This window comes from Sturnus vulgaris, chromosome 3 (genome assembly GCF_052056855.1).
Source record: "Sturnus vulgaris isolate bStuVul1 chromosome 3, bStuVul1.hap1, whole genome shotgun sequence".
In the NCBI taxonomy this organism is placed as follows: Eukaryota; Metazoa; Chordata; class Aves; order Passeriformes; family Sturnidae; genus Sturnus; species Sturnus vulgaris.
In genome coordinates, this window is record NC_142245.1 from 22,780,780 (window position 1) to 22,795,674 (window position 14,895).

At 42.4% G+C, this 14,895-nt stretch overlaps 1 long non-coding RNA gene across 1 annotated transcript; it reads left to right on the plus strand.

Annotated features, from left to right (window-relative positions):
- The first annotated feature begins 3,253 nt into the window (after window positions 1–3,253).
- On the plus strand, window positions 3,254–7,509 carry LOC148224226 (uncharacterized). Its single transcript, XR_015802840.1, has 3 exons — window positions 3,254–3,328; window positions 4,861–5,014; window positions 6,674–7,509. It is a non-coding gene; the product is annotated as an uncharacterized LOC148224226 (long non-coding RNA).
- Window positions 7,510–14,895: the final 7,386 nt, after the last annotated feature.

Sequence of the window (14,895 nt, forward strand, 5' to 3'; positions counted from 1 at the left end):
GAACATGGCTGTTTATTTTTCTACTTAGATAGTGCCTTACCATGCCAAGACAACTCTGAGCACCAGCCTCATCAATTAATATCAGCACCACTCTGAGAATGGTGTTTGCTAAGAAACTGTTGCTACAGAACAAGCAAAATGAGGACAAAACATTGGGCCAAGAGCTAGAAGAGGCAGAGGGGAGCCAGGATCTGTGGATCCTGGCCCAGGGAGCACAGACGGGGTAGTGCTGTCTCCCTGGCATACTCCCCTCCCCTGCAGACCACCCCCCTCCCCACCAGCACCTCCCGGCTTTGGGCTCTACACCTGGGTGGGAGGGGCAGTGCTGGGATGCCATTCACGCACCATATGGAGCCTTCCTCCATGTGCAAACCAGCATAGCTGAACGCTGATTCAGCTGGGGCTGTGAAACCGCACCTCGCCAGGCATCTGCGGCGCTTTGGGACATTCCGGCATCCAGCCAGGGGACAGCCAGCCTCGGAGGAGACTCCCAGAAACTGCTCCATGCACCAGTTGCCCTCCTCATACTTAATAAAGGAGAGGGGAAATAGCAAGTTCACCTTCCCAGGTTAACGTGGGATACACTGCAAGCTGTAATTGCTGCTGCTGGAATGCTGCTGCATTTGGACAGAAAGTCACATTTCGCTGTCACAAGTCGCTGTCATATTTGCCACAGTGCTTTTTCTTCCTCTGGGTGGAAGGAGAGAGGCTGCTCAGTGGGCTGTCTTTTCTCTGTATTAACACACATGTAAGACCCCAGCTTTGCCTCACCCATGTATTTCTTTTCCTCTCTCTGTGGTCCCATATTCCTGCAGCAGTCCCACCAGAAGTGCTATGTAGTGACCTTTAGCAATTGCTTTGCTCGATCCCCACAAGTAACAGACTAAGGTACCCTTTTTATGCCATCTGCAGTGGTGAACAGCAAAGAGAAAACTATAGGCTTTGACCAGTGAGACATAAATGCCTTTTTGGGCCACAGTTGTGAGCGTGGGCCATAACTGTGAATGATGACAACCAACAGCTCATGGAGGGGTATGCAGACTAACCAGCAAGGCAAACAAAATAAACAGGAGCAGAGAGAGGAGGCAGGGGAGAAGGGGAAAGAGAGGAGAAAAAGCAGGAGTAAATGATTTATTTAAGATCTCACCAGAAGGTACTAAAAGAGGCAGAGATAAGGCTCATTTCATACCTCCCAATTCAACGTTCTGTGTACTGTAGCACAGAGGCTGGGCTGTTTTGCTGCTATAACACACCACTCATTGTACACTTCAAAGTTGATATTAATATTTTCTCTGCCTCTTTACACGATCTCATAAAAAGGGATCTCTCTGTCTGAATGTAAAAACTATTATCAGGCATGCAGTTGACCAAATTCTGCCCAGATGTTGCAGCGTGGTTGCAAACTATATGTCAGCTGTTCTTTTTGCTGCTCACCATGCAGTCAGCCTGTTCATCTGGCCATATGGAAGATCCATGGGAAAAAAAGAATAGCTATTTGTGCATTGGTATTGAAAGTCAGAATAATACAGCCTTTAAGATTTAATGGGTACTCAAGCTGGCTTACAAATAACCTGCTTTGTCTGCACTATTTTGTCTATGTCTCTCCTTATGAAAAACAAAGAATAGAAAAGAAAGATCAAAGATTTCAAAAGCAGCTTTGTTTTGAAAGCCAAAATGCCTTACTCCCTTCAAACAACAGGGAAGGTTTCTATGCACAGGCTTCAGACTCACTTTGCACCTTGGCCTGCTGCAGTAGATGACGGCTCCACAAGAAGTATTTCAATTCCCTGTGCCCCCCTACATCCTCTCCTTCCCTGCAGAATGGAGCCCAGCAAAGCCTGAGGTTCAGTCCTCCTGTCAGCCTGCCTGAAAAGCCTTCTGCACGGTGGAAAGAGAAGCATTTCCCAAGGGAAGGGGAGCACACAAATTATGAGAAATGGATATTTCCTGTTAAACAAGATAAGGCAGAAGTTTGTAATGTGATTTCCAGACATCACTGAAGACAAGGGGAGATCTGAGGTAGAAACTCAAGCTTTTTATCACACTACATTTGCACAGCACAATGAAGCTCACATCTCATATACCAGAGGCTGATGTCTTGCCACCACCAGGACTTAGGTGAGCTGGAGTTGCAGCTATGCCAGTGGTGGGATTGGGGTGGGGAAGAAGCTTTTGGAGGTTTGGGCACTGCAAATTTAAGCAGCTAGATCAGGCACCTACAGATCATGCTCTCCCATGACCAACTCAGAGTGGCTCTGTTGAGTACTTGCATGCTTACAGCACTGCTCTTCTTATCCCTGTTGACTCTTTGGGCAGTCTACATTCAGAATTTAAGCACTACATTCACAGTGTAAAGCTAAACTGTGAAAAACCATTTCCTTCTTTACAGACAACGCCTCGCCATGTCAAAAATCTGTTCTTCCAAGCCCAGGGACCTGCAGGTACCAAACTCTCTGAGATACAGCCTTCAACGGTGCCTGGCTTGGGAAGCAGGGTCTGTTCAGAGCGTCTTCACACGTGTGAGCACCTGTTTGTACGTGGTTATCTGCTTTGCCTGTGAAAGCCTGAGCCTGTGCACGGCCGCGCGGGCGCAACTTCAGACGTTGGATAATTTGGCCCTGGCTGCGCTGTCAGCTGCTGTCACTTTCTGTTTAGCGCAGCGTTCATAAGGCAGCAGCTAATGGGGCGGGAGCATGGGGAGGAATTCTGGCAAAGACAAGTCGCCGGGATATTTGTTTGGCTGTCCTTATGTAAAAGAGTGCAAAAACGGAGCAGTAAAATATTGTAAAACTTAAGCTGATACTTCCACTAATTCAAAGTGGCAGTTTTTAAATAGGGTTGCTTCTGTTTGTCACTTTCAATCATAGAATGCTGATAGTGGTACTTAGAAGGACTTAATAGTCTTAAGAAAATAAACTGTCCCCCTCCCCCCGGAGCAGAACAAACAGAGCCATATTGTCATGCCTTGAGATACATCAAGTGTGCCGAGCGGCGCGGCGGTGGCTGCGCGCTTCCTCCTCGGCGACGCAAGCGAAAGTGACAACTTGTCAACTCTTTCATCCTGTTCACTTTGCATCCTGCTCCGTTTCTTGTGCTCTCTTGCCTTTCCTTGTCTGCTCTTCCCATTTCCAGTCCTGGTCTTCAAAAGAAAAGGGCACTCCCGTGTCGGCAGCTTTTAACCGCGTTTTATTTGTGCACACCCTTTTCCTGAATTAAAAATAACTCCTTTCCCTGACTAGTTTTCACATGTTCACAGGACTTGTACCTTAAGTGAAGCAAGGCACAGGCATGACTTTGGCTTACTGAGGGAGGAGAGCCATTTTTCCAGGTAGGGAAAGGCAGAATGGCAGGCACCAGTGCTTCATGCTCCACGCACAGGCCAAGACAGAAACGAGCAGCCATGAGGCAGGAGGCTCCCATGCCATGTCCTCTTTCCCAGCAGCGGGATGAATCTGTGCCATTTGCAGTTGTTATTGCAAAGTCCCCGCAAAATGACGGACAGGGCCTTGCCTGGATTAATCCTCGTTTTGCTAAAGGGCCAGGGATGTGCCTCTTACTCAGGTTTACACAACCTGGGGACCACTAGGCAGCAGCAGCCATAGTATCAGAAGTGTACTATGTTTTTCACATTCCCACTTCTTATTCTTCATTACACACCCAGTTCCACTCACTCTGACTAGAACAAAGTGCAAATCCAGCACCTTCTGTGGATGAGCCTCCCAGATTTTAGTGAGGGAGGTGAGGCTCCACTCTGCCTCAAAGGACGCGCACAGATAAAACCCAGGTACTTCCTCTTTAATATCCTTTGTCAGCTCCCTCCACGACCTGCTCAGAATCACTGCCCGAATGACTTTGCCAAGCAAAGGCAACAGAGTCAAACCAGCAGGGACTGCTGTAGGAAACCTGCAGGCAGCAAGCAGAGGGGCACGGGGAGGGGGGGTCCCCCCAACACTGCCAAGGAGCTGTCTCAGTATGGAGAGCAGGTTGGGAGGGATGGAGAGGGACTGTGCAGCCAGCAAACACAGAGCTCACCTGAGACAGGACACAGGGGTCACTCCAAATCTCTTTCACATCAAACCTCTTTACCTAATAAATAAACAAGTGACAATAACATCAACAACAACAACAAAAAAAAAGCTGTACAATTGAACAAAGATTTCATTTGAATCAGAACAGAGAGAGGCAGATTTATCTTCCAGACTGAAACTCAATCTAATAGCTCAGATAAGAAAGTGAGTGTGTGTGTGTGTGTGTGTGTGTGTGTGTGTGTGTGCGCGTGTGTGCAAATCCAGGAGGGGGAGTCAGATAAGAAAGAAAGATTAAGTTCTTGCATGAAAGTAGTTAAGCTGTCATCTTAAGATCACTCTGTCAGAATTATTGCTCTTTATTCATAAAAATACTAAGGAACAGATGTTCACCTGGCCAAGCAAATCTCCTGAAAGGAAGATATCCATATGTGGCAGTGATCAGAGTGTGCTCTGATTCTTAGAAAAAAGTTTTGTTTCCTGGTATTGGTTGAAGCATAGTAGAAGAGTGAAAAGGAGAAAATAAAAGGTAGGTGGAGAGGAAAAACAAAGGGAAGGAGTGCAAAGACACAAAAAGGAGCCAAGGTGAAAGTACAAAAGCTAGGGGGAACTCAGGGACATTTCTTGAACATCAGTAAAAGCATTTGTAAGGACAATAGCTGCACAAGAGACAGCATAATTAAAAGAGTACAAGTAAGAAAAAGAGTGGAATTTCTTTTCACAGTTTCTTTCTCCGTGTTGTTACAAGTTAGCAGGCAAAATGTGCAAGCAGTGTCCATTCTTCTCTACTTCCTAATGTATTTTCTTTGCTTAATCTTTTGTCTTATTCATTTAGTGGATTTAAAGCACTGGGATTCTTTTGTGTTGAAGTTTCATGAATCAGCCTGTCTGATACAGCCTGGGAAGCACATCCTCCAAACACAGTCCAGAGTATAAACCAAAGAAAACACAAGAGACAAGAAAGACACAGACTCATGGGTACCTTAGAGGTAAGAGGAATTTCATCCTGTTAAATTTCTAGAGGGCTGCTCACTGCAGCTTGGGGCTATCCAGGACACAAGCAACCAGAACAAGTGAAAAAGCAAAAACTCAGAGGGGAATTGGGAATGAGGGAGGTGATACAAGGCTGAAGAAAGATTAGGGGCAGCTGCATTAACTGGGGTCTTGCTCCCTCTGAACTCACCATCTGGCAGCTCCAGAGGTGCAAGGCCAAAGACAGCCTGAGAGAATGTTCACTGTTTGGCATTTATCCTCATCCAGCAGGAAAACAGGACAGAAGCCTCTGCCCCACCAGTAAAGGATGTTTGGGACCTGAATAATACCGTGGGGAACATGCAGTGGTATCTTTTTTAGTGAAAAGAGCTCATTATATTATGGCATTGCATAATCATCCCTGGAAGATACCACTTCTTCAATTACTCCTTTGCAAGGATCCTATTAAAAGGCAATAAGCCAAACTGTAAGTTAATTTTGAGTGTTTTTTTCACCCAGGCAAATCCCTGTGTGTTCAGAGCAACGGGTGATGAAGTTATAGCCTAAACCATGTCAAGCTGTTCTGTATACTCCACACTCAGTTGGATATTCCTTCTGCTGGAAAGATCACTAATTATTCAGTCGGCATTTGCCTGAATAAGGCCTCAAGATTTGGTCCAAAGACAGCAAATGTTCCTTCTTGATTATTTTTGCAAATTAAATGAGAAGAATTTAGAAAGAGAGCATATGAAGCTTATTTGTAAGACAGATGTTAAACAGACTAGCAGCTTCTCAGTATCCCTCTAATACTTATCCCCAGTACCAAAATATATTTCTTTAGCCTTTATAATGACATGGGAGTACTTAAGACTTTACTGGTAGTATCCTGAATGGCTTTACAGGTCTTAAGAAGCACGAAATTATTTATTCCATTAATAATATTTTACAAGAGATTCAGGACATTTTGGAAAGGACAGAATTTTTCAATTAACAATTTGTTCACTAAGAAATGCTGTTCTGAGTCAATCAAAAGTATTCATTAATACCAAGAGACTCAAATGGGGGGACTTTTCAAAAATGTCTTATTTTGAAATAATTTCTTGTATCATCTGACCTAAAAGAATACTTTCTATCTTTTGAGGGTGCTTGGACTAAGAACTGAAAATCCCAGGTACTCCTGCAGCTCTGAGCCAATCAAACCTTTGATCTGTCTTGGGACATGACTGTAACTTCCTTAGGGTGAGCCTGGGGTGCTGCACTCCAGCAGGAATAGGACAGATGTGTGCTCGGTCCCTTGCCCCACCTTTCAAACCTGCTCACAGCAGCCTGTGAGGTGTGTGAGATGTAACAACAGTCAGCACACCAGTTAATGAATATACAGCACCTTTCTTCCCAACCCGGCCAGCAGCAGCAGTCATAACAGATTTCAAGATACAGCATATCAGAATTGTAAAGCAACTATTTGTTAGCCCTGGAGTGAAGTCAAAATATTACTCAGCAATGTTAGGAATAGCAACTGGTATCTGAACTATATTAGGATGCTAAAATAGATTTATTAGCTTTTGCTTAATACAGTGCATCTAGCCTTATGTAAAACAGTAGTGTAGAAAATGAGGAATTCTGTATAATTCTTTCTCTTTGTGCACCTTCCATACAATCTTCTCTTCTGTTTACAGATCTAAAGATGATTTTTCCAATTGCCAACACTGCCGTGTCATCCTGAAACTTGAAAATCTATCTGCCACCTCTCTGCTAGTAAGAACCTCAGCAGTGACATGATTTCCACTGCTCAGACCTTTCCTGGGATCTGTGCTGACTTGGAGGCCCAAGACAAACCTGCTCACTCTTCCATGGCTGTTTTGGATGTTGACACACCAGCAGATTCAGCCACATGAGACTTAAGCAGTCCTCCTACAGTTTGGCACCCTGTTTTCACTACGATGAGTACAAGGCCACGATTGTCACATGGCTGCTTTGTTATATTTTAAACCAGAAACATATTTTTACAGGGAACAGGAAGAACATACAACTGGTCTCTGTTTGCTGTGAAGTTTTACTAAACTCAACAAGGCTCCACCAGCTTGCACAAGCTGAGAAATCGTCTCACAAACCAAGAGAATAATCACCATGAAGCAACACATAAGACCTTTTTTAGGCTGTGTGTGCAATCTTAATTGAAGTGAGTCATTCTTCCAGCACTCACAGAGCTCCAAGACACATAATGAACTTGTCCAGGCTCAGAACATTTGACACTGAATCTGTCATGGATCAGATTACTTCACTGTCCTACTTCTGAAAACATGGGGACCTTATCTCAGCATTCTTATGTGCCCGTCTTGAAGAAGATAGCCAGGGCTGTCAGTGTGCAGAGGTGATGGGTGATGCTCTGCTAAGGGAATGGCACTCCCTGAGAAAGAATTCCTGGGACCCAAGGATGCAGACAAACTAGATATATGTTGCTTGCAATTGCCAGCAAAGCCAGAAACTTCAGTTTATTTCTCTTCATATTAGTTTAAATAACCTGGTTTTTAATTCTGGACAGTAATCATGCAAAAAAAAAAAAAAAAAAAAAAAAAAAAAAAAAAAAAAAAGTATGCCCTCTGTAACATTATTGCAATAAAAAGGATAAATATTGAAATTCTGATTTTTTTTTTTTGTCATAGAATTACCACTGTATTCCTTAAAGGCTGACCTGAAGCACTTACTAAACCAATTTAAAAATTGAGGAAAGCCAAAGGAAAAAAAAAATTAAATGGAGGTTTTAGTTAGGCACACAAATGTGGATGATCTTTCATATATCTCTGAGATGATATCTTTACCACAACCATTCAAATCACTGTCTTGCAATTCCCAGCAGTCCAGCTGATGCTCTGGTTTTCTCTAGTGTGGAGAACTACATCTTATCATTTCCTGCCTGTTTTGAGCTCTCTCCAACTTTGCTCCTTCCAGCAGCAGTGTTTCTTGGTCCATTCTTGATAACACCAGGGAGGGGAAATGGTCTGGAGGAAGAAGAGGCTATCATGGCATTTGAATTTCCCAAGAAATTTCTTCGTGCAACGTTTTAAAAGGCTTGTGAACAATCCCTGTAACATCCTGACTCTTTTTTCCTTATAGATTAGTACATCAATGCTGGTCATTTCCTCTGCCTCCCCCCATCCCTCGTTCTTATGCTACCTAATCCACCTCTTCTGGTTTCATTTCACTCTATCCCCTCTCCCCTTTGACCCAGATTCCATCCATTTCCAAATGCATTCTTTGATATCCACACCAGCTCTTTATCCACTGATGTACCTCACATCCAAACCTGCCTACCAACCTAAGAAGCCACCTTTTGTGTGATACCAGATCAGAAAGGTTTCTTGAGGATCACATGAGTTGTATCCAGGCCTTTCCTCTGCCAGTCTTTCATACCTCCTCTTAAAAACTCCAGTAGGTGATCTCTTCTATGCACCTACAAGGCAGTATCTGCTGTAATATCACGACTCTCTTAGTCCTTTTCCTTCCTTTAGACCCTGATTTATGATCCTTTTCTCTTCCAACTGCTACAATCAATCAAACCCATAGACATGCAATTTTCCAGATCTTCCCTAGCCATATTTGTGAAGTACCAGCTGAATTTCCTGTAGCCTGTGATATTGGTACTGTGGAAAATGCCAAAGCATCTTTCCCTTGCTGCACAACAGTTTCTGAAGTAAAACTTCCACGTTATCTTGCCGAGCACCATGCTTGTGAAGATAACCTTGAACACGTTAATGGGCCATAAAACAATAGTTATCTAACATGGCAGATAGTTGGAAACTGTATCTTTGAGAGGTGTGGGCAGCCCTATTCCCCTCACTGGTGTGTTAATGCTGAAGCAAAAATTGACAATTTAAATTCCAACATTATTAATGATTCCACTGATGATCATTTTAGCAGAAGCATCCAGCCAATGCATTTACTCCACAATCCCAAGCTGCCTCCCATGCCTTCCCAGGTGCCAAAAGCTCCAACTGTCCCCTACCCAACTGCCAAAGACTTCAGCTTCCCCATGGCAACTCCTACAATGCAGTTCTGCATTGTCGTTACAGCGCTGAACCAAGCAGGGAGTGAACGTCAGGAAAACAGCATCAATTAAATTGACTTCAGTATCAAAATAAATAATACTAATTGTTTTATCCATTTAGGTACTTAGTTGAGTAAACTTTTATATAAATTTAATTTAAACAAATCTGCTATTGAACTGCAGGCTGCTTCACCAGAAGGCTGCAGGACTAAGGATGCTGCCAAATAATTGAAGTCCAGTTTGTTACAGAGTCCATAATCCCCAGAACAGAAATACCACTTTAAGAAGCTAACTCCTACATTATATGCCATTTTTCTGGTTTTGTTTTGGGGCTTTTTGTGTTTTGTTTTGGGTTTTTTTTTGTCTTATGTGATCACTTTTGATGCAATCCACAGAAAGGTGACAAGCATTATGCCACCAGACCCATTCCATGAAGTCCACAGAGCCCTTGGGATCCACTGAATCCTGAAATCTGTAGCCTATCAGCTCTCTCCTTAGCCATGTATTTTCCTACATACAGGGTCTCAAATGTGCCTGCCTGGGGTTATCCTACCTTTCTTGATGTTTTCTACTGAAAACAGACTGCTTCCCATCTGAACAAGTTATTTTTCAAATCTTCAGATATTCTAATTTCTTAATAACCTGTTCTGGCATGATTCTGCTTTCCTTTAGCGTTTCTTTCTCCTCCCTAGGGAAATTTATGCTTGTTTCTGACACCTGTGTCTGCCACCATTACCTTCTTTTCAGAGCTCAAGAGCAAGAAGTGCATTGAATATTTTAAGCAATACCTGAATTTTCTTTCAATAATTTTTCTCTGCCACGTCTTAAAGGCCCTTCTGTCTCTTTCACAGGCCTCTTTTTCCTTGTGTACTTGAAAAAAGTCATCATTTTTCACAACCTCCTGTGCAATCTTTTTTTTCATTCTCCATTTTCATTTTCATTGCTTTTCCTTAACTTTTCTTATAATTTTTATTACTTTCTGAACTTCACATTGTAATCTTTCTGGTCTGCCCCTGAACTTGATGTTTAATACCTCACGTATGCCTCTTTCTTATACTTGATTAATTGAGGGTGGGCTTGTTCATCATAGTGTGAATGTATTTCTTTCAAGCCTGCATACCAGATGGCCCTTGGGTATATATTAATTTCAGTTCTGCACATTTTCAGCTTCTTATCAATGTTCTTGTCCTCTCCATTACTTTGCATTCAGCTCCTCCCACAGACTTCTGAAACTCACGTTGAAATTCTGGAAAATCACCTGCAAGCCCAGAAGAAAAACTTAGGACATGCAACACCATTGTGACCATGTTACCCTGGGTATACCAAGGTCTCAGCCAATTTCAGGCCTTTCCCAAGCCTAGCATCAACAGAGACCAAACTGGAAATGGAAGCACCTTGTGGGCTGAGGGCATCTTCAGCCAGAGAAGGATCACCAGACTGGAGCACATCACTGAACTGCCCTTTCTGGAGCTGCTGTACTCTCTCCACAAGTGGACAACATATCAGCTAGCCCCATCAGTCTATCAAAGAGAAGCCCACCCAGTGCCTTGTTTGCATCACCAAAGTGGAGGAAAACACATTTGCTGGGCCAAGGCTGTGTCCTGCAACCTGTCCTGAAGTACTTCAGATCAGCTTGTCTCAGAGCTGAAATGGGAAGTCGTTGAAATGAAATTTTAAAATGTCTTTGAGTCTGCATCATTTTCAGCAGTGATGTCTGGACACCTAGAGCATAAAATAGAAAAAAAAATAGATATTATTATAAATCTGGACTTTTATCTCCACTCACTCCCCCTGAAAGCTGTGTCGATTATGTGATCTGGGAAGTGCTGAACAAGGCAGCAGACATGGAATTCCAAACAGGGCAGTTCACCTCTGTTGTCCCTGTAGGTGATGCTCCTCCCATCTCCTCCAGCTCCAGGTACAAGATGCAGCACCCAGAGGTGCTGTGAAGACTGGGAGCCTCCCATGAGGACCTGTAAGGAACAGGCAGCACCCACTGCCTGCAGCTCTTTCATGTGTGATAGATGGACTAGCTATCATGAAAGTGATTTAATATTTACAAAGTGTTTTCCAATATAATAGGAACTGTTTTTCTTTTTAGATACAATTTTTTTAATAAATACTGCTCACACATACAAACCACAGCCCTGGCTATCACAACAACTGGGGTGAGTTGGTCAGGAGGTGCTGGTCACTGCTCTGGGGCAGGCTGGGCATCAGTCAGTGGGAGGTGAGAAATTGTATTACAGATCTCTTGTTTCTCTGGAGTTTTATGTCTCACTCTCCTTCTCATTACTAATATTATTGTTACTGTTATTATCAATAATGTTATTAGTATTATTATACTTTGCTTCAAAGTATAATATTAAACTGTTCTTATCTCAACACACAAATTTTACGTTTTTTTTCTTTTATTCCTCTCCCTATTCCAGTGAGAGGAGGAGCGAGTGAGCAGCTGAGTGGTAGTTACTTGTCAGCTGGGGTTAAACCACAAAACTTATTATAAGATTATTACATGTTTTATAGATGGGCACATAGAATACAAGCAGTAAAAATATCCCAACTCCTATAAATGTATGTTGCAATTAAGGCCCTCTTCCTATACAGATAACACAGACCTTTTGATATATTGTGAGTTTAGTAAAATGGCTCAGAACAAAATAAATTCATCACATAAGTACATCTTTGCAAGTGTAGTAAAGTTTTTTACCAAACATAAATATTGTTATGCTATTTCTTATGGTACACAGCACAGTATCAACTAAATTTTCAACTTTAGAATAATCTTTATCTCCTTCCTTCTTCCTACTCTTTTTTTTTTCTGTGACACAGAAAATCCCATATAAAATAGAAAAAATTGAGAAACCAAATTTTCAGGCTTCAAATAAATACTAGTACTTTGAATTCAGAGACTTAATCCTGCCCCTTGTGGTTTAAGTTTTGAAACTCTCATACAGATGACAATTTGCACAAACTTTCATTCAGGTTTGTAGTGTTCTCTACTGCCAAATAATACAGACTTTTCATAAGGAATAATTTTCAGAAAGCAGCCTACCCTTTCTTTCCTAGAGTTTCTATGTGAGATATCACACTGCAGCTATTCCCAAGGATTATTTTAATTGATGTGGTTTATAGCAGCCCTTTTCTGGGAACTCCAGCCACTCATACCTAAATGCAAGAAGGAATATAATCCCTGCCTCAAAGGCTTTACTCCCTATTTAGCTGGGTTGGGGAGAGACAATTCTGCAAAGAATAGGTTCAAGTAATGAAATAGATATAAAATAAATGAATCTGGGAAGGAAAAAAAAAACAACAATCATAATTTATTAGCAGCCTAAGAAGTGCATTTAAAAAAAAAATCTTCAACAGAGATGGTATCTTCCTGCCTCCTGGAACAAAGGTAAGAGGAAAGTGGAGGATGGTTGTTTAAAGAGATGCAATATGGGTCACGTTTGACTTGAGTGTGGCTAAAAAAGCCCTGCTCACTGTCACATCTGCACACCCCCGCACAACAGAAGCAGATGACAGCGTAAGCTCCTCCGGTCCTTATGGCGTGCAGAAATTCACCATTTTCCCCAGCTATTCTTTTTTGTCTCTTACAAAGTTCAGATTGAGCCCTGAGGGCACTAACAAAGGAAAAAATGCTTCACAGCATTTTCCCCTTGCTATTGCTTTGGGGTATGTGTAAGATGAGATCAAGTCAGTATTACATGAGGAGCATTCTTAATTCACTGTGTGGTCTGCAGGCAGACTGGGATTTGATGATTTACTGCATTTTGAACAGAAGCACTGTGAAGTGAATTCAGGAGGCACTCTGACACATCAGCCGGGCATTTACCATATAGTCTTCTGGTAGGCTGGGAGAAAAGAAGGAAGATTTAGTTGTCTGCCTTTGGCTGCCTCCGCCCTGAAAACTGAGAGAAGCCTGGTGTCCTGCTGCAGGGAGAGAGCAGCTTTTGCTACAGCTGGCTGCCCTCCTCTTTCTGCTCTTCCCCAGGAGCTGGGGAGGTGGCAACGCAAAGGTGCAGGCACACACCTACTGACATCACTGCCTCTGGTCCTTACAGACACATCTGGAGACTGCATCATGGTAGGAGGCCACCTTTAAAAGGTCAGCATAACCAGCATCACCATGTGCTGAAGTCAGGAGCAATTGCTGGGTTGTGCTCAGCACCTTATGGTGTCAAATCTGTGGGAGAGGGTTCCTATTTGCAGTTGCAGATGCAGGTAAGGCATCTCCCTTCCATAATTTAGTGCAATGAACACAGTGCCCATCTCTTGGCCACAAACCCCTCAGATCAGAAAGCCACAGGCACAGTTTAGCCACCAACACTTCTCAAGAGGATCTGCAAACAAAGGGAATTCCTGTTCTGTCCTGGTTCTGTCCTGCCCTGATCTGGTTCATCCACACGCCACTCCTCTAAGGTAGGCCTTTTATCACTGTTTTCAGAAGAGAGGGACAGGCCCACAAAAGTCATCAAGGAAAACTGTGGCAGGAACTGGACCATGAAAACAGTACCAAGTGCCCCGTGCCCTCTTGTCAGTATCTGTGTTTTTGCAACCAGTTTTCTCTCTTCTTTTCTTCTCCTACATCCTCCCTTCTTACCAAATTGTTCTCCGTTTGCAAAAGACATGGCTAATTGATTTATTTTCAGATTTTAAGGCCAAAAAACTACCGTGGGCTACTAATCCATGTTTTAGGAAATCAGTGCTTCTGGCTGATTCAGCGCTTCAGTTCCTGCAAGCAAGTCCACAGCTGTGGACAGGACACTACTTTTAAAACAAGAAGCAGCATTTCTTTGTGTGTGTTCTGCTCATCTCTTTTGATTAATTTTTTCATTTTTTTCATGCCATTTCTAGATCAAATCTATTAAATTTCTAAGTGACCATTAAAGAGACACAGTGAACCTGGTTGACCCAAATTCATGTTAAATTTGTAAACTAAATAAGCCGAAGAAATTGTGATGAATATTTGATTTCTGACCTCACTCTGTTTACATTAAAAGCATCTCTTTATCATCAGATGTAGAAATCTAGAAATATTTTAGAACCGTTACATAAAAACCTAGGTAGTGCTCCACTTATATTAAAGATTTTTAAGTGCATAAATGATAGACAAATCCAAAATGAAATAGGATACTGACATGCCATGAAATTTCTACATTGGATTTCCTCAGAGGGTCAGTTTCTGACCTGGTATTTGGAACACAGTACTTTTTGGGATGTCTGCCTCTAAAATCCTGCATGATTATTGGACCCATCTTGTTATTAAACAAGTCATTAAATCCATAGCGTTTTATAAACAACAGAAATTATGTTGTTTCAACATTTCCTACAGGGATCCTGAAAAGGGTCCTGGTGCTCACCACCTCTCTGGGAGCTACATGACTATTTCAGGAGGTGAACATAAAGTGTATGTGCAAGCAGTCAAGGTTCAGAAATAATTTTCTTACTACAGTATCTGTAACAGAAATAAAGAAAAAGGTATCATCTTATTTCAGAAATAGGTAAAATTGCAGCATTACAGACTGTAACATAATATAGGAAAGCTTTCCACCCTGCAATAGCTGAATGAAAGTTAGTCCTCAATAAGCAGGGGTGGCTATTGCCCCACATGGATTTATTTAATATTCTGGTGATTCCTTCCCTAGCTCAGGTACATCGACATAGAGCTGTACAGACAAAATCTAGTCAGTTTTGCTGAATAAGGATAAAATTCTGAATGAGAGCCAGCACATAGTTTAATTTTCACACTCACAGCTAGCACGAAAGTGTCTGTGTCCTGTGACTGGCTTGCAGCTGCCTGTGTAAAAGAGTTTCCCATTATTTGGAAAGCAAGATAAAAGATACAGG